Consider the following 27,757-nt stretch of genomic DNA (forward strand, 5'->3'; position numbering starts at 1 on the left):
CCTCAAACCTGAAACACAGACATGAATGACACAATTTAAATCCAAGAGTTATGCTATTAGAGAAAGAAAAGTCACGTAAATGCTCTTTTAAAATTGCACTGTCACTTTTTGTAGTACTTGAGCTCAAGCAGACTTCCTGAAGCACATTTAGGCAAGTAACTACAATAATAATGTAGAATGTTCAGAAATGCATTTGTCTCTTCAAGATAAGCACTCTGCCATAATACGAGGTCTGAAATACACCAGCTGTTCCAGGAAAGCGCAGCGCTCAAAGAACAATCTCCCTGTCACTAGTCACTTAGCTGCAGTCTTTTCCGGAGTGCTGGAGGAATGCCTGGTGTCAGCTGGTACTGGAACGAAGAAAAGAATTGCCTCAAAAGTCCTGAATAGGAGGATGATAGCAGGGGCTGGACTGCCAAATCAGATGCTGAGATCAGGAAGGAAAACAAAGCCAAACAGGGAGGCATTCTTCACTCTGCTATTTATAGCCAATCAGGAAAGCAGTTGAGTTTCCACATGTGGATGAGTCACCATACCCAATTAGAAGCACATGTCTACAACACACCCAATTCGAAGCACATGTCTACACCTGCTTATATTAGCAAACAAGCATTGATAAAACCAATTATGTAACACAGCACATTATGTTTACTTAGAAACATGAAGGTTTAACCAAGAACAGAGATATGATTTAACCCTAATCCCTCAGGATGCTGACAGATAATGCAGAAGGCACCTTGGGGATTCCTAACAGTCCTCCCCACCAAGGACCCTCTCAAAGGGCGGGTCTTGGAAGGGTGCAGGAGATGGAATTTGTTAGTAAGACGTGGAGCATGAACTGTGGACGCGTGTTCCCAGGAATTGTCCTTAGACCCAAAGCCTTTCCAAGCCAATAAATAGTGTAGAACACCACGGACATGCCTGGAGTCAAGAATTTTGGCCACTTCAAATTCCCATTGCCCGTGTACTTTTACCGGGGGAGGTGGTGGGGCATCGCAGGTATCAGGGGCATGGGGGCGGAGTAACAACACATGAAACATGGGGTGTACCTTGAAATCCTCTGGCAATGTCAGTTCTACTACCACACGATTGATGATTTTGGAAATAGGAAAGGGGCCTAGAAATCGGGAGTTTAATTTTCTGGATCCTGCAAGATGGAGATTTTTTGATGAGAGCCACAACTGATCTCCTATCTGATAAGAGGGAGCAGGTCTCCTTCTTTTGTCTGCTTGTTTTTTTTTACTTGAGCTTGGTAGAGTTTTAAATGGTGTTGTACTTGTTTTTTAATCTCCTGTAACTCTTAATGGTGTTTCTGTACTGATGGGACTCCTGTGGATGTGTGGGACCCATTTATAGGTAGTATTCTTGGGTGCAGACCAAGCAAACATTAAAATAGGGAGACTCCTGTAGCCATGTGGACACTGGTATTATATACAAATTCAACAAGAGGTAAAGCCTTATCCTACTCAGTAGACCATGTGTCAATGTAACATCTCAGGATTTGCTCCAGCGATTGATTGGCACGTTCCGTCTGCCCATCTGTTTGTGGATGATATGCAGAGGACAAGCGGACGTCCATTCCGACAGAGGAACAGAAGCTACGCCAAAACCATGATATAAATTGGGGGCCATGATCGGAAACAATTGTGGTGGGCAACCCATGAAGCCGTACAATGTGTTGGACAAACAAATCAGAGAGCTTGGAAGCCATAGGGAGGCATTTTAATGGAACAAAATGAGCCATTTTAGTTAGGTAATCTACAACCACCCTCATGACAGTGTGTCCATTGGAAGCTGGGAGATCAGAAATAAAATCCATACTTATGGTATGCCGTGGGGCCACTGGAATTGGCATGGGAAATAGCAATCCTGTGGCTGGAGTATGTGGGGTTTTAGCCCGAACACAGGTGGAACAAGTCTGGACGTAGCTTCTGACATCCTGCACAAGTGTGGGCCACGAAAAACATATTTGACAGAAATCTAACATCTTTTTCTCACACGGGTGACCCGCGAGGACAGAATCATGTCCACAATATAACACTGTATTCTGTAATTCTTTGATAGGGACGTATAACTGATCAGCATGGTATAATAAACCCTCTTTTTCATACACATCAGTTGAACAGGGAACCTTGTGTTAGGTTACCCGTATGTTCTCAAGGAACTCTTGGGAAATGCACACAGCCACAATTGTTTCTGGGGGTATAATGCGTCTGACCTGTTCTAGCCCAACATCAGAGGAGAAACCCATCCTAGACAACGTGTCTGCCTTTTGTTGTGTAGTTCCGGGCCTATAGGTGATTACAAAGTCAGACTTGTTAAAGAATAGAAGCCAGGGTAATTGACGCGGTGTCAGGGCCTTGGACGCTTGAAAAAACTGTAAATTACAGTGATCTGTGTAAATCGGTGTGTCTAGCTCCTAGTAGGTGGTGACGCCATTCCTGGAAGGTAAGCTTGATGGCCAGAAGTTCCCACTCTGCCACTGTGTAATTTTGCTCTGTGGATAGCAATTTCTTTGAGGAGTAAGCTACTGGATGGAAATGCCCAAACTCAGGATCTCGTTGGGACAAGACACCACCCACTGCCTTTTGGGAAGCGTCTGCTTCCACGAAAAATGTCTGAGCCGGGTTGGGATGATGGAGAATGGGTGCTTCAGTGTGTTGCGTGGGCTCTCATTATTCTAAATGAGACTACTGGATTTCTAGGCAGCAGGATCTATAACGGTGTGGGGGACTGAGTCTGACCCACGTGTAAAGAACTCTGTCACCCTAAATCCGGTTTTTGCTCCGGCTAACTAGCAGTGCCTCATTTCTCCCATGTGGAAGGAATGATTTGGCAGCCGAGCGCATGACATCTTTGGAACTTCTCAGGGAAGTCGTGGTTATTCAGATCCAAACCAACTCTCTTATTTCCAATATGATCTCATATACAAATGACAAAGACAGTATAAGTTTTATATAATGTTTTTAATAAAACGACTGTATTTTAGATATTAAGGCGTGAGCCGCAATAACCAGAATGATACAACACAGTAGAATTGAAATAGTCACCAGGAGAGTAAAACATAAGAACAAAGCTATCATATTGCCTAACAGTTTCTACTCTCCCTCTGCTTGTTCTATTTAGAGCACAGCATGTTAAGCTTCTAGCTTGCCTATTAGAATCACTGTGGAGACATCAGCCCTCATACCTGAGCAAAGACCTGTGATCTTGGTTCAGCATCTGCAACGAGGCAGTCAGCGTCTAGTTGTGGTTCCCTGGTCGGAATCTCCCTCTTGCGTGTATTGGGACAAGGAAGTGATTTTATAACTAACATGTCATCGTGATCACAAAATGTCCCTACGCAGGAATGCCAAGTCTAAACTCCTACCACGTCTATCGGCAATGTACCAGACTGTATCCTTGACTGAGGCACAGAGTAAATATGTTATGGAGAACTCCAGTGCTGAAGTAGGCAAAACAGTGTGATATGAATAAAAAACAACACCGTAGAACTGGTTATTTGAAAAATAACAGTACGAAGCCTAATAAAAAGCATATAGAGCAAAGTGCACAGAGGCTCTAAGCTGTCAGCAAATGAATAAAATATATTCAGGGCAAAGTGCACAAAGGCCTAAAGCCTGAAGCTAAAGCGCAATGAATACGTAAAACTAACCACACTACACCCTCCCCTTGTCGGTAGCAAGTGGTTCCAATAATATAAAAGGATGCCCTAAATATAAACAATACCTAAAACAATTATTTTTACAAGGTGAGAAGACAACAAAGTCATAAATTTAGGTAACATGTGATCATAAAGCCAAATTCAATATAGTGTCAATTTCGTAAAAATCCAATCGTCAGATAGAAGCAATAGAACGCAGGAGTTCCTCCACTTCGATATATGTCAATATCGGAAGATCCACGCCACAAAGTACCATGGAGCAGGTGTGATCCAAAGCCCCAAAACCATTCAGGGCGGCACCCCGTGCAGGGCCTATGAAAGAGACAATACCATCTTCCTCCAGGAAGGGAATCTCATAAACTGCCTCACGAAGCAAGCGCATCCGTAGTGCACAAGTCTGGGAATGAGCCCTAATCGGGAACATCAACAGATCAGTATCGACCATTGGAGGGCGCTGTAATGAGATGCCAGTGCATGTTCAAACGAGCACCAAAGGCATCGAAACACGGGTTGCACACAATCCAAAACCGGTCTGAATGACAGAGACCAGTCACACTCCAAATGCCCCAGGAGTGTCGCTCCAAAATGCTGCATCATGCGTTCACGACACAGCTGCGCTGACGGGAGCAGCAATACAGGATCTCGTAGTGACGGGACAGCCATTGCGAAAAAATAGCAACAACAGCAAGACTCCAGCCAGTAAAGCCAAAGTAATCGGGAAACCCCCAAAAAAGCTTCAGAAAATAGAATGTATAGCCGAAGGTATCAAACCGAATATGGAAGAGAAGGTATGAGCAAAACCAACACCAACGACTTTGAAAAAATGTGCAATACCAGCAGTGCTGGATGCATTAAATATACGTCCCACAAGTTCACCGAAGTGATTCGGAAAGTTAGTATTCAAAAGGGACTGTATCTCCGCCGATGACCTTGCCACCTGAAGTGCGTAGGTCTCGCTAGCAGATGTAAGGGCCACATGCTTTTGAAACAATAAAGCTTTTAGCCGACTCAACTTGTCGAAATCAACCTTGGAAGTAGCAATATGAGGCCAGATGTCCGCTACCTCCCTAAATTGAGTGGGGGGAAACAACACATTCCCGCAGCAAGTAACGGCCTTGTTGACAACGACGATGTAAACTATTCCGGCACGCATGCCACAGCAGCGTTCGCCGTTAAGAACAATGTAACTGCCGTTAGAAAGCACCTGGAAAGTGTTTTTAATAACCGGGACTGGAACTCCCTTCAGATAACAAGCTAAGTTAGCAATCGAAGCGTTACACGCCCCATGCAAGGACAGCTGTTTACAAACCATTGAATGGCTGACAGAAGCTTTGCATTCGCTGCCGCTAAGAAAAACCTCCTTCAAACCATTAACACATCTGTACTGAAAGGGAAGGTCCCACACCTCGTGTATGTAACTGTCTCCCAATAGTTCATATCTACCCACCGGAATGTGCTTCAAACACGAAGTAAATTGCAAAGTAGAGATAGGCAAATTAATAACCCCATGTATCAACCATTCAGCTGACGGAATCTCAGCTACCGTGAAAGGCAGTTTCTCTAATTTCTCAATATTTAACATAACATATGTCGCTTCCTTTTTAGCCATCAGTTGTTGTTGACGAGTCAAATTAAAAGAGATAAAGATCTCTCTGGCACGAACGTGCTGCCATGGATCGCGACCCGCCTTCAAGGTCTGAAGAGTCCAACCCAGCTGCATGATGGACCGCGTCTGACTCTGCCCATGATATAAAGAAGACATATCCGATTTAATAATGTCAATGGCAGAGGAAACAATGCTGTCAATCGTGTAAACACGGTCAGAAAGGGTATGCATGCCATTATCAACAACAGACAAAGCCTGCATCAGATTTTCTTGATCAATCTGCCTCAACCGGGCTGCAGCCTCTTGTTGTGAAAGATTCCAAATCTCATTATAAACCTTGTATAAGAATCTTTTCTTCCGTGGTACTTTGGGACCTGACAAAAAATCTTGTAAATCAGTATCATTAGACAGTAACGTGAGATGTGACTTAACTGCATCCAGCGTGGATGACTTCAACCATTGCTGACAAAGCTTCCCCACACTGTATGTAGTTATAATATCAACATGTTCTGGTGATACGTAACGAGGGTCTGCCCTACTAGTCCTGAACCCCCCTGAAGAGGTGACAAAACGTTGATGACACATATTAGTGTCTACAGGCCATAATAACCACCCGCCTGGATGTAACGATGAAGTGTTAAGCATACCATTCTGGACCCAATGTGTAAAGTCACTGAAAGTAGCATTCACATAGTGCTGCCAATTTTTTAATTTAGAAGGGACAGGTATACTAGGCAAAGTCAACTCCCTAATCGTCGCTAAGCCCAAACAGCTAGTCTGTTGTACTGTGTCATTGAGGAAAATCATCTGCACAGGGATAATACATGCTCTAAATAAAGTGTCCCTGCCTTGCATTTGCCAATTTTTCGAACCCCAAACACTTTTCAAGTCAACAGTTTTAAACCAGTATTCATATCCCTCGACCGAAAGTTTAGATACAAACAAATTGGATTACAGTAATTTAGTATCGGTCAATAACATTTGCTTATTAGAATACGGTGCAACTTTAAAATAGTAGGACTTAGCATTACGTTGATCATGCCCAGAAAAATATGCAAATTTATCATAATACGTTTTCGAACTCCCTTGTGGAGGAGTCGAGCAATGTTCCCATTGCACATAAGTAAACATGGGCTTAGGGCTACTAGCTTTATGAATAAAGTGGTGTCCATAATAGTTGTAACAAAACATGTCATCATGATTATCTCTAAACTGGTAAGCATCATCATCGTCATAGACAGTATAATATTGCAAATCCGTTAGCATAGAATCTACTGTCTTCACATCCCAATCATCAGAAACAATGCCAGGTATAACAATATCATTCATTGATAATTTGAGGACATACGGTATTTGAATCAATTCAGTGGGACCATATATATCAAACATTACTTTATCCCACACAATTCCATCCGGAACTGGTATTGCAGAAATGTTTACAGTGGACAAGTCTCTTCGAACCATATGAGACGAAAAATGCGGTTTTAACACAGTCTCCACGTGCTCAATGTCAGATCGATCAGGAAGAAAATGACCATGTATTATCACAAAAAAAGTAACCACAAATCCCAACCATAATAAAAGAGTCATCACGGCCAAAAACAGCCAAAAATAGTTCCAAGGAAAAACAAAATATGTGCGTTTAAGCCAACCCAGCAGCCGTCGTGGACCGTGGACAGAAGACATCGAGGACGAGGAGCCGGACACATCATTATCAGCGTCGTTGAAGCAGCCAGAAGCAGTTCTAGCAAAAGGTGCAACTGTGAACAAAGAAGCAGATGGAGGCTCTCGCCGTGGCACGCTATAAACCACATGTTCAGAAACGTCAGTAGAACGTACAGCAATTTGATCAAAAGATTCCATATTAATCACCGTCGGTGGAACAATCGCAAGATCATCATCCACCCTCCCCAAGCTCGGAGAGGAAACAGTGTCGGTGAAAATCACCTGCAGCGGGACTTCTTCCCCAGTAGTGAGAGGGATTCCGGAACTACTGGGTGTCCCTCTTGGTCTGCTGTGCAGAATCGGCCACATGTTGTAACTTGACATTATCAATGGAAACAAAGCGATTTCCTTTGGCCCCTCGCAGCGGCGGTAAAATCATAGTTCTCGTGCCGCTCACCCCCAACACAGGGACAGGTTCTCGATAAGAAGGACCAAATTCTTTTTTAACTGCGACCTTTTCACCCACTAGATCCCCAATCCCGGGTATCCAACCAGTAGGTGTTACTGGCTCATCCTTAATTCCTGAGGAGGCAGCACTGGCAGAAGAGTTATTGTCACGGAATTGTTGTAAATCCTGCAAAACAGTGACACGATCATTTATGTCAAAGGGCGTATCTGCCGCCTCCACACCAGGACCATCTAGATCAGGAACATACATTTGTGTTCCAAACAGGCACTCATATGAAATACGACCCCCCCAGTGACCTTCTAGGCAAGTTATTAAGTGCTCTCTGTACTCCATATAGGTGGGCTAGCCAACCACGACCCGTACATATAACTCTGGCCGTTAAGGACTGCTTTAAATCACGATTTAAACGCTCCACGACAGAATTTCCCTCGGGATGAAATGGAGACGAGAATTGGAGTTGGACCCCCAACGAAGACATGGTGTCCCTGAATGCCTTAGAGGCAAAAGCAGGGCCCTGGTCCGAATGAAAAGCCGCAACTGCAAATATATCGACAAAGATGCGCAAATCTTTAATAACAGTTCGAGCGTCAGCCGAGCGTTGTGGCCATACCCACACAAACCTGGAGCACGAATCTACAGCAACCAATATATATTTGTATGCACTATCTGGTGTCAACGGACCACAATGATCCAAGTACACACACTGTAATGGTTTATTTGAAATCAGAAGGGGCGTCTGCTGCGGGCGTCTAGCCGACGACGCTTTAATTTGTTGACAAACGTCACAACAAAGGACATATTGCTTCGTCTCTTTATAGAGACCAGGCCACCAGTAACGAGCCTGTAAAAGTGAAATCGTGGCAGCCACACCAGCATGTGCAGAAGCCACCCCCTCATGTGCTGCAGAAATTAATCGAGGTCTCTCAATTTTATTAGGAATTTCACGTACACCAATGCCTGGAATTGTAACAGTAGCATTCAGCGCACCATTCAAGCAGTAACTATATTTCGAAGGAAATCCTTTAGGAAAGGGCGTGCCATCAGCCGTAGCCTTTATGGCAGCCGTAATTTCTGTGTCTGGTTTGGAACTCGAACGAGTCACTGCGGCTACAGTGGCGACAGCCACTGCCGATTTCGCGGTTTCATCAGCCAAAGTATTCCCAGCAACGTGTATTCCAACGCGCTGGTGTCCAAGTGTATGCACAACATGGACGTTAGGAAGCGTTTCCTTCAGATCCGCAACCTTACCCCACAACATTTTATGTTTAATGGTGTTGCCTTAAAAATCTCTGAACCCATTCATCTTCCAATAGTGCAAATATTCATTGAAAGACTGTACACAGTAATAGGAGTCACAGACCAGCAAGGTTAAAATCGCCGGATCCGCGTGCTCCAACGCTAACAATAGAGCTTTGAGCTCAGCCAGCTGTGCCGTGCAATCTCCCAAGGTTTTAGTATAAGTATGTCGGGGGCAGAACACTTCCCCCTCCATAGTGCCGCTCAACACCGCACATGCAGCAGAATACTGTTGTTTAGTCCCAACCGCTGGTTGCGCAGAGCCATCGGTATACATGACCACCTGATATTGGTCAATAGGCAACGTACCAGCAGGAACAGGGTATTCCATTTCATATTGAAGAAATTCTTGAGTCTGCAGTTTAGGGTCAAATATGTAATCTACATCAGTGGCTGTCAAAGACGTAGCCCATTGTATCCATCGCGGGTGCAAAGCTTTCGAATTTGGAACACTCGCTTTAGTAACTGCCTCTAAGGCCAGAATTGGGGAAACGTCAACGATGCGTTGACCCTGGGCCAGCGGTCTTTCTTTAATAACAGCCATCTGTACTGCAGTGAGAATTTTCTCAGTCTGTGCAAAACGTTGTTCTGCAGCAGAATACAAGTGAGACTTGTATGCAATCGGGACTGTCTCCCCCTCATTAAAGGTGACATAAGTAAACCCAACAGCCCCAGGTATCACCCTGATGACTAAATGTGTCTTATTGTCCAGTGTGTGTAAGTGTTTAACTGCTAAGAGATCACTTTGTAATTCCCGTAGTATGTGTGTATGTTCAATCGTCCAAAATTTACTCGAAAAATTCGGACGAATCAACTCGTATAAGGGTTTTATACGCGTCGCATAATCAGGAATGTAAGTTCTGCCAAAATTCAGAAACCCCAACAATGACTGGAGCTTCCGAACCGTATTAGGAGGCTGCAATAAAGCACATTTCTCTAAAAAAGGTGGCGCTAAGCTCTTGCCCTCACTCGACAATTCATATCCCAGGAAAATGACGCTGAGGAAGGCAATCTTTGATTTCTTAAAATTAAACTTATAGCCAATATCAGCAAACCCCACAACAATGCGCAATACACGCCTTAGATGTTGCAGAATCTCATCATCCGTCAGATATATGTCATCAACATATGATAACTGTTAGAAAAGGGGTTTTTGGTTGGCAGTCAGGTTGCCCTCTGTCCAAGCAAGAACCCTCACTCTAGTCAGGGTAAGTCACACACAATCCAAAATCAGCCTGTGCTCACCCTCCGGTAGCTTGGCACGAGCAGTCAGGCTTAACTTAGAAGGCAATGTGTAAAGCATTTGTGCAATAAATCATACAACACCATAGCATAACACCACAAAAATACACCACACAGTGTTTAGAAAAATATATAATATTTATCTGGGTATCTTCAGGTCAAAACGATCAAAGTTGCAATACGAATTTGTAAAGATATCACTGAAAAGTAATAGAGAGTGTCTTAAGTCTTTAGAAAGTAAACAAAGTCTCTTTCAAACACAAAGTACCTGGTTTCTGGTGGAAAATCTCCTCAGAGGGCCACAGGAGAAGAGGTGCGTGGAAAACTGGTGTGTGCGTCGATTTCTCCTAGGCACACACGGACTTGCATCGTTATTTTCCACGCGGGGAGTCGGGCGTCGTCTTCCAGCGCGCGGACAGTCTCTTACTGTGGTTTGCGGGGAGTACCAGATGTCCCGGGTCTGTGCGTGGATTTTCCTGCTTGTTTTACGGCTGCATGTCGTTCTGCGGGGCTGCGCGTCGAAGTTTCGACCTCACGGCAGGCGTCGCGTCGATTTCTCCGGCGGAGTCGGGCGGCGTTGTCCTTGCGAGGCCGTGCGTCAAAGTTTTGATCTCACGGCAGGCGTCGCGTCGATTTCTCCTGGAAAGTCGGGCGGCGTTGTCCTTGCAAGGCCGTGCGTCAAAGTTTCGATCTCACAGCAGGCGTCGCGTCGATTTCTCCTGCGGAGTCGGGCGGCGTTGTCCTTGCGAGGCTGTGCGTCAAAGTTTTGATCTCACGGCAGGCGTCGCATCGATTTCTCCCGGGAAGTCGGGCGGCGTTGTCCTTGCAAGGCCGTGCGTCAAAGTTTCGGTCGTCCCGAAGACCTCGCGTTGATCAGCGTCGGTGTGCGGTGTTTTCCTTGCCGCGGAACAAGCTGTGCGTCGAAAAGTTCGCCGCACGGAGCGTCCAAGAGGAAGAGTGAAGTCTTTTTGGTCCTGAGACTTCAGGGAACAGGAGGCAAGCTCTATCCAAGCCCTTGGAGAGCACTTTTACAGCCAGACAAGAGTTCAGCAAGGCAGCAGGCCAACAGCAAGGCAGCAGTCCTTTGTAGAAAAGCAGACAGGTGAGTCCTTTGAGCAGCCAGGCAGTTCAGCAAGGCAGGATGTAGTTTCTGGTTCAGGTTTCTTCTCCAGCAAGTGTCTGATGAGGTAGGGCAGAGGCCCTGTTTTATACTAAGTTGTGCCTTTGAAGTGGGGGTGACTTCAAAGGGTCTCTAAGAAATGCACCAAGCCCCCTTTCAGTTCAATCCTGTCTGCCAGAGTCCCAGTAGGGGGTGTGGCAGTCCTTTGTGTGAGGGCAGGCCCTCCACCCTCCCAGCCCAGGAAGACCCATTCAAAATGCAGATGTATGCAAGTGAGGCTGAGTACCCTGTGTTTGGGGTGTGTCTGAGTGAATGCACAAGGAGCTGTCAACTAAACCTAGCCAGACGTGGATTGAAGGGCACAACAAGATTTTAGTGCAAAGAAGTGCTCACTTTCTAAAAGTGGCATTTCTAGAATAGTAATATTAAATCCGACTTCACCATTCAGCAGGATTTTGTATTACCATTCTGGCCACACTAAATATGACCTTCCTGCTCCTTTCAGATCAGCAGCTGCCACTTCAACAGTGTATGAGGGCAGCCCCAATGTTAGCCTATGAAGGGAGCAGGCCTCACAGTAGTGTAAAAACGAATTTAGGAGTTTTACACTACTAGGACATATAACTGCCCAGGTACATGTCCTGCCTTTTACCTACACAGCACCCTGCTCTAGGGGTTACCTAGGGCACACATTAGGGATGACTTACATGTAGTAAAAGGGGAGTTCTAGGCTTGGCAAGTACCTTTAAATGCCAAGTCGAGGTGGCAGTGAAACTGCACACACAGGCCTTGCAATGGCAGGCCTGAGACAAGGTTAAGGGGCTACTGAGGTGGGTGGCACAACCAGTGCTGCACGCCCACTAGTAGCATTTAATCTACCTGCCCTAGGCACATGTAGTGCACTCTACCAGGGACTTACAAGTAAATTAAATAGTCAATCATGGATAAACCAATCAGTAGTACAATTTACACAGAGAGCATATGTACTTTAGCACTGGTTAGCAGTGGTAAAGTGCCCAGAGGTCAAAAGCCAACAACAACAGGTCAGAAAAAATAGGAGGAAGGAGGCAAAATGTTTGGGGATGTCCCTGTCAAAAAGCCAGGTCCAACATGACCCCCTACCAGCCTAAAGCCAGGGGAAAACAATCACTATCCTGATGTACTTCCCTGTTTGAGGCGAGAGAACAAGGACCCAGGCCCACAACAGCAGGGGCATGCTCCAGTTCTTCGCCTTCCTGACTCCAATTGGATCACTCTGTCCATACTCTCAGGGCCCACTAAGCCAACCCATGGGGAACCTTTCTCCTTACCTGCGGATCCCATCTGTGCAGCACCTAACCTTACTTTGCTCACAGATGTATCCCAGGAGCAGGATAGTACCACCATGACCAACACAGTGGTGTTGCCCACTCTACCCCCGGGGTGTGACACTTGTCCCCTCCCCAGGGATAACTCTGTCCACCCGGAGAAGCAAGCCACAGTGATTACTGACAGCTGCCAGGGATGAGAGCCAGGCCCCAGGCCTCTCAAAGCTCTCCAACCACTGTGGCTGTGGAGAGTGGGGGGCGGTAGCCACAGGTGCTGGGCACCCTTTAACCACTCTCCCTTCCACCAGGTCAGGGATGACAGCCTGAACCTGGTCCTCCCCTCTGGGGCTCTGTACCCTCCCTCCTGGAGCGGTACCCCCAGAGTCCAACATGGTCAGGGTGCTTACAGAAGTCGCCCTGTACCATTCCTCCACCAGTGCAGGGCTGTTAACCTGCAACTGGCCCTCCAACCTGGAGCCTGTACCTTCAGGTTGGACTAGGACCCGGGGTGAGGCTTCCCTCCCCCTGCCCTCCCTTCTGGGGTCCAGCACCCTCCAACTAGGAGTGGCCTCCTCAGAAGACAACATGGTAGGGGCACTGTTATCAGTGGCCCCTCCCTCCAGGTCCGGGGGGACACCCTGAACCTGGTCTTCCAGCCCAGGGTCTGTACCCTCAGACTGGATCACTGCCTGGCAAACCAGGACTTCCTGGGTGGCACACCTACCCCCCACCAGGTCAGAGTTTAACCTCTGCACCTGACCATTCAACTCAGAGTCACCACCCTGAAGTTGAACAATTGCCTGGCACACCAGGACTTCCTGGAGGGCACACTGACCCTCCACCAGGTCAGAGTTTAACCTCTGCACTAGGCCCTTCAACTCAGAGTCACCACCCTGAAGTTGAACAATTGCCTGGCACGCCAGGACTTCCTGGAGGGCACACTGACCCTCCACCAGATCAGAGTTTAACCTCTGAACTGGGCCATTCAACTCAGAGTCACCACCCTGAAGTTGAACAATTGCCTGGCGCACCAGGACTTTCTGGGAGGCACACCTACCTCCCACCAGGTCAGAGTTTAACCTCTGAGCCTGGTTCCCCAACCCAGGGTCACCACCCTGAGGTTGGGCAATTGCCTGGCACGCCAGGACTTTCTGGGGGGCACACCTACCCCCCACCAGGTCAGAGTTTAACCTCTGAACCTGGTCATCCAACCCAGAGTCAACACCCTGAGGTTGGACAATTGCCTGGCACAGCAGGACTTCTGGGGTGGCACATCTACCCCCCACCAGGTCAGAGTTTAACCTCTGAACCTGGTCATCCAACCCAGAGTCAACACCCTGAGGTTGGACAATTGCCTGGCACAGCAGGACTTTCTGGGGGGCACACCTACCCCCACCAGGTCAGAGTTTAACCTCTGAACCCGGTTATCCAACCCAGAGTCAGCACTCTGAGGTTGAACCACTGCCTGGTACACCAGGACTTTCTGGGGGGCACACCTACCCCCCAACAGGTCAGAGTTTATCCCCTGAACCTGGTTAGCCAACCCAGAGTCACCACCCTGAGGTTGAACCATTGCCTGGCAGGCCAGGACTTCCAGGGAGGCACACCTACCTCCCACCAGGTCAGAGTAACCCAGCCAGACGTGGATTGAAGGGCACAACAAGATTTTAGTGCAAAGAAGTGCTCACTTTCTAAAAGTGGCATTTCTAGAATAGTAATATTAAATCCGACTTCACCAGTCAGCAGGATTTTGTATTACCATTCTGGCCATACTAAATATGACCTTCCTGCTCCTTTCAGATCAGCAGCTGCCACTTCAACAGTGTATGAGGGCAGCCCCAATGTTAGCCTATGAAGGGAGCAGGCCTCACAGTAGTGTAAAAACGAATTTAGGAGTTTTACACTACTAGGACATATAACTACCCAGGTACATGTCCTGCCTTTTACCTACACAGCACCCTGCTCTAGGGGTTACCTAGGGCACACATTAGGGATGACTTACATGTAGTAAAAGGGGAGTTCTAGGCTTGGCAAGTACCTTTAAATGCCAAGTCGAGGTGGCAGTGAAACTGCACACACAGGCCTTGCAATGGCAGGCCTGAGACAAGGTTAAGGGGCTACTGAGGTGGGTGGCACCACCAGTGCTGCAGGCCCACTAGTAGCATTTAATCTACCTGCCCTAGGCACATGTAGTGCACTCTACCAGGGACTTACAAGTAAATTAAATAGTCAATCATGGATAAACCAATCAGTAGTACAATTTACACAGAGAGCATATGCACTTTAGCACTGGTTAGCAGTGGTAAAGTGCCCAGAGGTCAAAAGCCAACAACAACAGGTCAGAAAAAATAGGAGGAAGGAGGCAAAAAGTTTGGGGATGTCCCTGTCAAAAAGCCAGGTCCAACAATAACGCTTCAGGGTCGAACTCATGCAGCATTTCAGTTACACGAGCCGAAAACAGTCCTGGGCTATTCTTATACCCCTGAGGCAAACGACAAAAAATTTTCTGAGAGCCAAACGCACTGAAACAGGTATAGTCCCGACTATCGGGCGCTATATTCTGGCAGAAAAATCCATTCGAGATATCTAATGTTGTCTTGTATTTCTTACGCACTATATTATTCATAAGCGCTGCGCTGTGTGAATTCTGTATCGCATATGTGCGTGTATGACTATTCAAATGTCAGTAATCCACCACTATCCTATATGAATGGTCCGGTTTAGCAACCGGAAACAAGGGATTATTCATCGGCGAGACACAGGGCTCAATTACACCCTGATACTCCAATTGTGTAAGAATTTTCCTAACCGATGCCCTTGCTTCAAATTTGATAGGATACTGCGGTTGTGGCTGAGGTTCGCCCTTTATCGGAATTACATGATAAGGTGATTGTCTGTCCCATCCCACGTTATTTCTATATAGGGTGGGAGCCTGTGCTAGAGCCCATGATTTACTATAGGACTCCGCTAGTTCTCTCGGAACAAGTGGTGAGAAGGAAGGTGTAATAACCTTCTCCCCAACCGGACAGTCGCGAACAAAGTCAGGTGGCCAATCCTGTTCGGCCAGCAGAACATCATATGATTTTACCACATGGTCCCAAAAAATGGCGTTTATAATACGGTCAATGTCCCCTTCCAATCGCAGAGTCACTTCATATACTCTATCAGGATCAGAGACTCGCATATCCGCCGTCTCGACTTGTATGAAGTCATCAGTTGCTTTCACCTCCAGATGCTCTAGAAGGCTCCGGCGAACTATTCTGACCTCTGCCGCGCTGTCTAACAGTGCTAATGCCCATGTCTTGTTCGTCAAGAGAACACTCTTCTTGAGCGGCATGTCTAACGGAGACTGCTGCCACTTTCTTCTTTTTAAATTGCTGTTTTTGTTGCAGCGGTTTCTCTTCTTGTTTAATAGAAACCTCCGCCGAGCGTTGTGAATCCTGTCTCGGTTTCACGTACTGTGTCCTCCGCTCTGACCGCCCACCTCTCTCACTTCTCTTTTCCGAGGAGTCCTGAAAGGAACGAGATTGGCGTGTATCAGTATATTGATATCTATCAGGCGTCTTCAAAGTATCCCTATTCCTGAGATTATACTTATTCTGTGGGGTCTCCGGTTGTGGAGACTGTCCACCATCTTTCTTAGGTGTTTGCTGTTTCTTTTCCCAGCGCTTTTTCTAACCTTCAGGTTGTTGCTGTTTAGCATTATCTTTATTATTTTTACCCTGTAACTGGGGTTTTTGTGGTCTAGCCCCTAGGCTATCACGACCAATACTAGAATATGTTTCCGCAATTATTCTCGGAAGCTCCCGCTCCTGATTAAGCAGCGGAACATCCGGAAGACGCATTCGCACTGCTAGTGCTACTGCCTCTCCTTTGAGATTACTCAAAATAATAGAAGAAACTGTGGCAAAATTGCCCAGCAACTGCATGCCCAAATCTAAGGCAGGGGCAGCCCCATATTCATACTGAATCTGTTTAAGCACGTCCAGTAAATTAGCTAATGTCGGTGTACCGTGTGCCGTAGTGTAGAGCGCGGCAAACACCGTGCCCCAGGTATTACAAAGGTCCACCGGAGGAACCATCCCGTACGGCAAACACATCGTCAAAATTCTATGTTTATCCTGAGGTCCCGTATGGGGAAATACTGCTTCCAGCGTATAAATTTTTTGCGCCAGCCAAAATGGAGTCTCCTCCTGTTTAGCCGGCACTTTATCCATAACTGAGTGCACAGTGGCCGGATTAATACTCGGAACCACAGCCTGTGGGTGCGCTGGAGCAGCACGCGCTGCATTCGTATTTAGGCCCTCATTCTGACCTTGGCGGGCGGCGGAGGCCGCCCGCCAAAGTCCCGCCGTCAGGTTACCGTTCCGCGGTCGAAAGACCGCGGCGGTAATTCTGACTTTCCCGCTGGGCTGGCGGGCGGTCTCCTTCAGACCGCCAGCCAGCCCAGCGGGAAAGAGGCTTCCACGATGAAGCCGGCTCGGAATCGAGCCGGCGGAGTGGAAGCTGTGCGACGGGTGCAGTTGCACCCGTCGCGTATTTCACTGTCTGCGCAGCAGACAGTGAAATACATGTAGGGGCCCTCTTACGGGGGCCCCTGCAATGCCCATGCCAGTGGCATGGGCACTGCAGGGGCCCCCAGGGGCCCCGCGACCCCCCCTACCGCCATCCGGATCTCGGCGGTCCGACCGCCGGGATCTGGATGGCGGTAGGGGGGGTCGGAATCCCCGCGGCGGTGCAGCAAGCTGCGCCGCCGCGGAGGATTCAATGGGGCCGCGGTACACTGGCGGGACCCCGCCAGTGGTGCCGGTCCGACCGCGGCTTTACCGCCGCGGTCGGAATCCCCATTGGAGCACCGCCGGCCTGTCGGCGGTGCTCCCGCGGTCCTCCGCCCTGGCGGTCAAAGACCGCCAGGGTCAGAATGACCACCTCAGTGTCTGCATGACAAACTGAACTAGCCGTCTATATGTAGCCGTTAATTCCGTATATAAACGACGAACTTCAACCACTGCCAATTGAGAAACCGCAGGATGGGGTGTATATGTAGCCAATAAAGGCCAGGTAGGACCATCATTACTCAGTGGACCTAACCTAACTTGTGCTACTGAGTGTGGGAGGGCGCCATCAAGCCAATTATGGTGTTCTTGATAAGATAGAGGTATTTCTAAATAAGCGTAAGCCCTGTATTGTCCAGGGACATTCGCAACAGTGTATTCATGAAAAGTATTTGTTCCCCCATCCACTGCTGGAAATCCGACCCAAGAATAAAAAAGTTCCGTTCTATAGGCTGCATGGGCGTCCACCACAAAAGTGACTGGACCCCCCTGGACTATCAGTCCATGTGTCAACAGATGTCCCGTGAGCGGATGACGCATATTAATTGCTATGTTCACTACATTAGGATTCGCCATTTTATAAAAAATAGCTTCAGGTCAGAGAAGGCACACCAATATCGGGGTTTTTCCTTTCAAAGTTCAAGCTTGAACAACCAACCACTAAGCAATAGGAAGCACCTATGCCGTGGCGGCGGAAACCCTCAGCCCCACGGACGTCTCCGTATACGGAACCGAGGAGTCAAAATATATATGAGACCAAGAGAGTCAGTCGGACCTAATCATTAGAGCCAGACCAAACGTTGGCGGCGCCATGTCGCGTGGGCTCTCATTATTCTAAATGAGACTACTGGATTTCTAGGCAGCAGGATCTATAACGGTGTGGGGGACTGAGTCTGACCCACGTGTAAAGAACTCTGTCACCCTAAATCCGGTTTTTGCTCCGGCTAACTAGCAGTGCCTCATTTCTCCCATGTGAAAGGAATGATTTGGCAGCCGAGCGCATGACATCTTTGGAACTTCTCAGGGAAGTCGTGGTTACTCAGATCCAAACCAACTCTCTTATTTCCAATATGATCTCATATACAAATGACAAAGACAGTATAAGTTTTATATAATGTTTTTAATAAAACGACTGTATTTTAGATATTAAGGCGTGAGCCGCAATAACCAGAACGATACAACACAGTAGGATTGAAATAGTCACCAGGAGAGTAAAACATAAGAACAAAGCTATCATATTGTCTAACAGTTTCTACTCTCCCTCTGCTTGTTCTATTTAGAGCACAGCATGTTAAGCGTCTAGCTTGCCTATTAGAATCACTGTGGAGACATCAGCCCTCATACCTGAGCAAAGACCTGTGATCTTGGTTCAGCATCTGCAACGAGGCAGTCAGTGTCTAGTTGTGGTTCCCTGGTTGGAATCTCCCTCTTGCGTGTATTGGGACAAGGAAGTGATTTTATAACTAACATGTCATCGTGATCACAAAATGTCCCTACGCAGGAATGCCAAGTCTAAACTCCTACCACGTCTATCGGCAATGTACCAGACTGTATCCTTGACTGAGGCACAGAGTAAATATGTTATGGAGAACTCCAGTGCTGAAGTAGGCAAAACAGTGTAATATGAATAAAAAACAACACCGTAGAACTGGTTATTTGAAAAATAACAGTACGAAGCCTAATAAAAAGCATATAGAGCAAAGTGCACAGAGGCTCTAAGCTGTCAGCAAATGAATAAAATATATTCAGGGCAAAGTGCACAAAGGCCTAAAGCCTGAAGCTAAAGCGCAATGAATACGTAAAACTAACCACACTACAAGTGAATGTGTTTTTAAGATGTTGGAAGGCTTTCTCAGCTTCTGCATCCCAGAGGAACTTAATCCCCTTTCGTAGGAGACGGATTATGGGAGATACCACGGTAGAAAAGTGGGGTATAAATCTCCAATAAAAGTTTGTAAAGCCCAAAAACTGTTGCACTTCCTTGATAGATCTTGGGGCTACCCAATCCATGATGGCCTGTACCTTGGACCTATCCATGGAAATTCCATCGGGAGTGATCACATTTCTCAGGAATTCTACAGTTGTAGCGTGAAAAACTCATTTTTCCAGCTTGGCGAAGAGATGATGCTCACAAAGCCGCTGTAAAACCGCTCTTACATGCCCTATATGTTTCTCAGTGGAAGACGAATAGATCAAAATGTCATCTATGTATACCACTACACAGATATCCAGAAACTCCGGCAGCACTTAATTGATGAAAAATTGAAACACTGCATGATCGTTACACAACCCGAAGGGCATCACTGTGTACTTGAAGAGTCCAAATTTAGTTTGGAACGCCGTCATCCACTCATCCCCCTTCATCACTCAGATCAAGTGGTAGGCACCCTGGAGGTCGAGTTTCGTATAAATGGTCGACTGACGTACCTGATCTAAAAGTACCGGGATCAACGGGCGTGGATGCCGATTTTTTATGGTCACTTTGTTCACTGCGCAATAATCTATACAGGCGCGCAGCTCGTGATTCTTCTTGGGCATGAAGAACAAAGACGACGATACTGGTGACATTGAATGACGAATGAAACCCTTAGCCAATAGATCATCCAGGTAGTCTTGCAGGTATCGATTCTCAGGCTCAGAAAGAGCATACACCCTACTACATGGTAGCGTTGCCCCTGGAATCAAGTCTATACGACAATCGTATGACCTATGTGGCGGCAGCTGGGTGGAATTCTGTTCACTAAAGACATCATGGAAGTCTTTATATGGTGCAGGAATGGCCAGTGTGTTGTCCAGCCTGATAGTCGTAGTACGTGTGGACCCACAATGCAAGGGTGTCACTAGTAATGGTTTGTCTTGGTAACAGGAGTGCCAGAAATGTTTAGAGTCTAATGTCAATGTCCTTGCTGCCCAGTCAATTTTGGGATTGTGTAACTGAAGCCAGGGTATCCCCAAAATGGCTCCAAATACTTGGGTATCTATGAGGTCAAACTGAATTTGGTCTGTATGGTTGTTTGCACAAAGCATGGACAATGGTGTTGTTTGATAAACGATAAGCCCAGAGGACAATTCTGAGCCATCCACGGCTCTGACTGGTTCAGGGACGTCACTTCTGACAGTCTTAGGGGCATATTTATACTCCGTCTGGCCAAATGTGCGTCAAATATTTTGACACACAATCGGCGCAAACCTTGCCCCATATTTAAACTTTGACGCCCTAGGACATCAAAATCCCACTGTGTGCGTCATTTTCTGGATGCAGGAAACTGCCTTGCATTAATCATATGCAAGGTAGGCGTTCCCGTCCAAAAAATGACTTAAACGGCCGTTCGTCGTATTTATGCTTCCGGACAAAAATCCTGCACGGCCGGGAGGCGGAGACGGAAAATGACACACAGCCCGATTTGCGTAAAAAATTAACGCCTGGGTCAGGGCAGGCGTTAAAATGGGGCAAAAACACCTGTATTTAATCAGAACACACAGAAGCAACAGCAGAGCAGCAAAAGGGAGACATGGAGGTGCTTCTCATCCAGCGTGCACGCAGACGCAGAGCACAGCAACAACAACAGTAGCTACCACAACACCAGCAGGGACCCCAAAGGCAACGCAGAAGGCAGGAGAGGATATTCTGCACCAGGACAACCCTTCATGGCCTCAGTGAACATGACATCATCCCGAGGTACAGGTTGAACTGGCAAGCCATTCAGCAGCTCCTGCGCAACATTGAGCAACAGTTGACACCCAGCTTGCTGACACCCCGCACCATCCCAACAGAAACCAAGCTGCTAGCTGTACCCCACATGTTGGCAAGTGGCTCCTTTCAAACCACTGGCACCCTGGTTGCTGGGATATCACAGCCATCATTCTCCGCCTTCTTGCCCAAAGTACTGGATGCCATCATCGGACTCACACCCCGCCACATCTGCTTCCCAAACACACAGCCGAAGCAGCAGGAGACCAAATAGGGGTTTTACCTCTTTAATGGATTCCCACACGTCCTTGGTGCCTTTGACTGCACACATGTACGCCTTGTGCCACCTTCTGCAACTGAACACCCATATCGCAACAGGAAGCACACACACTCCATCAATGTGCAGGCCATTGTGGATCACCAACGATTGATCACCAATGTCGTGGCAAAGTATCCTGGGAGTGTCCATGACTCATTCAACTTCCATCACGGTACCATCAATCAACACATCCAGGATGGACGATATGGCAATGGACTACAGGTTGGTAAGTACAGAAACCTACTTATATACACACTGCACAGCAACCCTCTACAACACACAACACATACACCACAACAGCAACATGTGGACAGGAACACACTGAGGTTGTGACACCGCTAGCCATGTTTTATAGGTCTGCAGTGAACGTGTCACACATCTGAAATTAGTGTACAGTCTAATGTCAATACATCAATGATCACAACGTGTGGAGAGGTTTGGCTAATTGTCACTTTGCAAAATGTAAGCATTTCACTGATGTTAAAATTAATCCATTGCATATTTCTAAAGGTATGGGATGTCCAGGGTACATAGATGCTAATGTTTTACCACCTCTGCCAAACTGAATCTTTGTATGCAACGATCATCTCACCCCCAGTGAAGACACAGGGACACCTGTATCACAAGTCACAATGCTAGGGAGTGCACACTGTACTGCAAATCCCAAAACATACTGCTGACAACCGGTCAGCAGGCAAACACTCGTTCAGCCAAGGAAACAACCCAATGCATATGGTACATCCTAGAAGCCTAGGAATCAACACAATAACACAAAAGAGCCACAGACAACACAAGACAACTACTGCCATGCAAGGTGATATGAATGGGGCAAGCTACGTCAACATGATCCCAATCATTTTCTCTTTCAGCTGATCAGGGGTATGGGATCCAGCCATGGATTATGACACCATTTGGCAACCCAAGCACTGCAGCAGAGCGTGCCTACAATAAGGCACATAGAAGGACACGCACCATAGTCGAGAGGTCCTTTGGCATCCTCAAGTCGCGATTCAGTTGCCTGACATCTCTGGTGGCAGCCTCCTATATTCACCAGAAATGGTCTGTAAGATCATTTTAACATGTGCCATCCTGCACAACATTTGTATACGAAGGACCATTCCCCTATTAGAACCAGAGCCACAAATGCCTGAAGAGGAGGAGGATGGCCTGCAACATGAGGGGGAACAACAAAACACAGCTGCTGGATTGCGTAGGCGCCAACATATTTTGAACAAATTCCTTTGAAACAATTCACCATCACCACTGTAGCAACATATGTAAATAAACACCGATAATAATCACCATATCATGGTTCAGGCTAATCATTTTTGCTCACTTTATCTCTAACTATCAGAATAAGAGTGTAGCCTCATGGAGCATTGCTGACATACCGATCAGGACACAGAAAATTCCATAGCAATTGTGATACGTATTATACAACAGGCACATTATCCTCACCTATAGACTGGACAGGGACACAATCACAGAGCTGTGTCCCAAATTGGAGCCAGACCTTATATCTGCTATACATCACCCCACTGGGATCTCCCCTCTTGTGCAAGTCCTATCTGTGCTCCATTTCTTGGCAACCAGCTCCTTCCAAGTGACAGTGGGCTTTGCAGCAGGAATGTCATAGCCAATATTCTCAATAGTGCTGACCAGAGTGTTGGCTGCCCTGATTAAACACATGCACAGCTACATTGATTTTCCCCAGGTTGAGGATTTGTCCACAGTGAAAGCTGATTTCCATGCAATGGGACATATCCCTGTCTGGACGGGGCCCCTCACCTGAAATGAAGGATGTCTGCAGCGGTGATGGTATGCCCCCGACCTCCAGGAACACCTCTCGGCACTTCCTGGTGGACACAGAAAACCCTGCAGGTATCCCAAAAGGAAAGGGGGAGTAGAAGAGAAAGAGACAAAACACTGCCACGTCTTGCCAGTCCAGCCAGGCACCTGCATCTTCGGGAGGGACAGGTCTTTGATGACAGAGTGATAATAGAGTTAGTGCACTCAACTTCCTTGAAACTGAATCTCTCTTTCTGATATGGGCACGGGAGCTGTAGAAGAACACTGGGATGCACCAGCACATTTCTTGGATAATAAGAACTGTTGGCACAATTACTAACACTGCATTACCAAAGACCCAAACTGAGTACCATAACAACCTGTACTGCGACAGTAGGGCTGGCTTCACAGAGATTCACTGTTGCACTCTACAATTAGAACTGTGGTTGCTCTCATCATGCACAAGAAAGACAAACAAGGGCATTAATTATATCACATTTAACTTTCCTGCATGCATAGGGTTAAACTAAAAGGAACAAAAACAATCCAAGAAATACAAATGTCCACTCTGGGTTTAAACAGTTAGGGTGGCACAGTTTGGTTTGGTTTCACTGTGTGTGTGTGAAAGGCCCTTCAAAAGCAAATTCCTCAAACCTGAAACACAGACATGAATGACACAATTTAAATCCAAGAGTTATGCTATTAGAGAAAGAAAAGTCACGTAAATGCTCTTTTAAAATTGCACTGTCACTTTTTGTAGTACTTGAGCTCAAGCAGACTTTCTGAAGCACATTTAGGCAAGTAACTACAATAATAATGTAGAATGTTCAGAAATGCATTTGTCTCTTCAAGATAAGCACTCTGCCATAATACGAGGTCTGAAATACACCTGCTGTTCTAGGAAAGCGCATCGCTCAAACAACAAACTCCCTGTCACTAGTCACTTAGCTGCAGTCTTTTCCGGAGTGCTGGAGAAATGCCTGGTGTCAGCTGGTACTGGAATGAAGAAAAGAATTGCCTCAAAAGTCCTGAATACGAGGATGATAGCAGGGGCTGGACTGCCAAATCAGATGCTGAGATCAAGAAGGAAAACAAATCCAAGCAGGGAGGCATTCTTCACTCTGCTATTTATAGCCAATCAGGAAAGCAGTTGAGTTTCCACATGTGGATGAGTCACCATACCCAATTAGAAGCACACGTCTACACCACACCCAATTAGAAGCACATGTCTACACCTGCTTACATTAGCAAACAAGCATTGGTAAAACATGCATTGATAAAACCAATTATGTAACACAGCACATTATGTTTACTTAGAAACATGAAGGTTTAACCAAGAACAGAGATATGATTTAACCCTAATCCCTCGGGATGCTGACAGATAATGCAGGAGGCACCTTGGGGATTCCTAACAGTCCTCCCCACCAAGGACCCTCTCAAAGGGCGGGTCTTGGAAGGGTGCAGGAGATGGAATTTGTTAGTAAGACGTGGAGCATGAACTGTGGACGCGTGTTCCCAGGAATTGTCCTTAGGCCCAAAGCCTTTCCAAGCCAATGAAGAGTGTAGAACACCACGGACATGCCTGGAGTCAAGAATTTTGGCCACTTCAAATTCCAATTGCCCGTGTACTTTTACCGAGGGAGGTGGTGGGGCATCGCAGGTATCAGGGGAATGGGGGCGGAGTAACAACACATGAAACATGGGGTGTACCTTGAAATCATCTGGCAATGTCAGTTCTACTACCACACGATTGATGATTTTGGAAATAGGAAAGGGGCCTAGAAATCGGGAGTTTAATTTTCTGGATCCTGCACGATGGAGATTTTTTGATGAGAGCCACAACTGATCTCCTATCTGATAAGAGGGAGCAGGTCTCCTTCTTTTGTCTGCTTGTTTTTTTTTTACTTGATCTTGGTAGAGTTTTAAATGGTGTTGTACTTGTTTTTGAATCTCCTGTAACTCTTAATGGTGTTTCTGTACTGATGGGACTCCTGTGGATGTGTGGGAACCATTTATAGGTAGCATTCTTGTTTGCAGACCAAACAAACATTAAAATAGGGAGACTCCTGTAGCCATGTGGACTCTGGTATTATATACAAATTCAACAAGAGGTAAAGCCTTATCCTACTCAGTAGACCATGTGTCAATGTAACATCTCAGGATTTGCTCCAGCGATTGATTGGCACGTTCCGTCTGCCCATCTGTTTGTGGATGATATGCAGAGGACAAGCGGACGTCCATACCGACAGAGGAACAGAAGCTACGCCAAAACCATGATATAAATTGGGGGCCATGATCGGAAACAATTGTGGTGGGCAACCCATGAAGCCGTACAATGTGTTGGACAAACAAATCAGAGAGCTTGGAAGCCATAGGGAGGCATTTTAATGGAACAAAATGAGCCATTTTAGTTAGGTAATCTACAACCACCCTCATGACTTTTTCATACACATCAGTTGAACAGGGAACCTTGTGTTAGGCTTCCCGTATGTTCTCATGGAATTCTTGGGAAATGCACACAGCCACAATTTTTTCTGGGGGTATAATGCGTCTGACCTGTTCCAGCCCAACATCAGAGGAGAAACCCATCCTAGACAACGTGTCTGCCTTTTGTTGTGTAGTACCGGGCCTATAGGTGATTACAAAGTTCGGTGTAGTACCGGGCCTATAGGTGATTACAAAGTCAGACTTGTTAAAGAATAGAAGCCAGTGTAATTGACGCGGTGTCAGGGCCTTGGACGTTTGAAAAAACTGTAAATTACAGTGATCTGTGTAAATCGGTGTGTCTAGCTCCTAGTAGGTGGTGGCGCCATTCCTGGAAGGCAAGCTTGATGGCCAGAAGTTCCCACTCTGCCACCGTGTAATTTTGCTCTGTGGGTAGCAATTTCTTTGAGGAGTAAGCTACTATATCGAAATGCCCAAACTCAGGATCTCGTTGGGACAAGACACCACCCACTGCCTTTTGGGAAGCGTCTGCTTCCACGAAAAATTTCTGAGCCGGGTTGGGATGATGGAGAATGGGTGCTTCAGTGAATGTGTTTTTAAGATGTTGGAAGGCTTTCTCAGCTTCTGCATCCCAGAGGAACTTAATCCCCTTTCGTAGGAGACGGGTTATGGGAGATACCACGGTAGAAAAGTGGGGTATAAATCTCCAATAAAAGTTTGTAAAGCCCAAAAACTGTTGCACTTCCTTGATAGATCTTGGGGCTACCCAATCCAGGATGGCCTGTACCTTGGACCTATCCATGTAAATTCCATGGGGAGTGATCACATTTCCCAGGAATTCTACAGTTGTAGCGTGAAAAACTCATTTTTCCAGCTTGGCGAAGAGACGATGCTCACAAAGCCGTTGTAAAACCGCTCTTACATTCCCTATATGTTTCTCAGTGGAAGACGAATAGATCAAAATGTCATCTATGTATACCACTACACAGATATCCAGAAACTCCTGCAGCACTTAATTGATGAAAAATTGAAAAACTGCATGATCGTTACACAACCCGAAGGGCATCACTGTGTACTTGAAGAGTCCAAATTTAGTTTGGAACGCCGTCGTCCACTCATCCCCCTTCATCACTCAGATCAAGTGGTAGGCACCCTGGAGGTCGAGTTTCGTATAAATGGTCGACTGACGTACCTGATCTAAAAGTACCGGGATCAACGGGAGTGGATGCCAATTTTTTATGGTCACTTTGTTCACTGCGCAATAAACTTTACAGGCGCGCAGCTCGTGATTCTTCTTGTGCACAAAGAACAAAGACAACGATACTGGTGACATTGAATGATGAATGAAACCCTTAGCCAATAGATCATCCAGGTAGTCTCGCAGGTATCGATTCTCAGGCTCAGAAAGAGCATACACCCTACTACATGCTAGCGTTGCCCCTGGAATCAAGTCTACACGACAATTTTATGACCTATGTGGTGGCAGCTGGGTGGCCTTCTGTTCACGAAAGACATCATGGAAGTCTTTATACGGTGCAGGAATGGCCAGTGTGTTGTCCAGCTTGATAGCCGTACTGCGTGTGGACCCACAATGCAAGGGTGTCACTAGTAATGGTTTGTCTTGGTAAGAGGAGTGCCAGCAATGTTTAGAGTCTAATGTCAATGTACTTGCTGCCCAGTCAATTTTGGGATTGTGTAACTGAAGCCAGGGTATCCCCAAAATGGCTCCAAATACTGGGGTATCTATGAGGTCAAACTGAATTTGGTCTGTATGGTTGTTTGCACAAAGCATGGACAATGGTGTTGTTTGATAAACGATAAGCCCGGGGACTGGTTCAGGGACGTCACTTCTGACAGTCTTAGGGGCATATTTATACTCCGTCTGGCCAAATGTGCGTCAAAAATTTTGACACACAATCGGCGCAAACCTTGCCCCATATTTAAACTTTGACGCCCGAGGACGTCAGAATCCCACTGTGTGCGTCATTTTCTGGATGCAGGAAACTGCCTTGCATTAATCATTTGCAAGGTAGGCGTTCCCGTCCAAAAAATGACTTAAACGGGCGTGCGTCGTATTTATGCTTCCGCGCAAAAATCCTGCACGGCCGGGAGGCGGAGACGGAAAATGACACACAGCCCGATTTGCGTAAAAAAATTACGCCTGGGTCAGGGCAGGTGTTAAAATGGGGCAAACACACCTGTATTTAATCAGAACACACAGAAGCAACAGCAGAGCAGCAAAAGGAAGACATGGAGGTGCTTCTCATCCAGCGTGCACGCAGACGCAGAGCACAGCAACAACAACAGTAG

This window comes from Pleurodeles waltl, chromosome 8, assembly GCF_031143425.1.
Source record: "Pleurodeles waltl isolate 20211129_DDA chromosome 8, aPleWal1.hap1.20221129, whole genome shotgun sequence".
Taxonomy (NCBI): Eukaryota; Metazoa; Chordata; class Amphibia; order Caudata; family Salamandridae; genus Pleurodeles; species Pleurodeles waltl.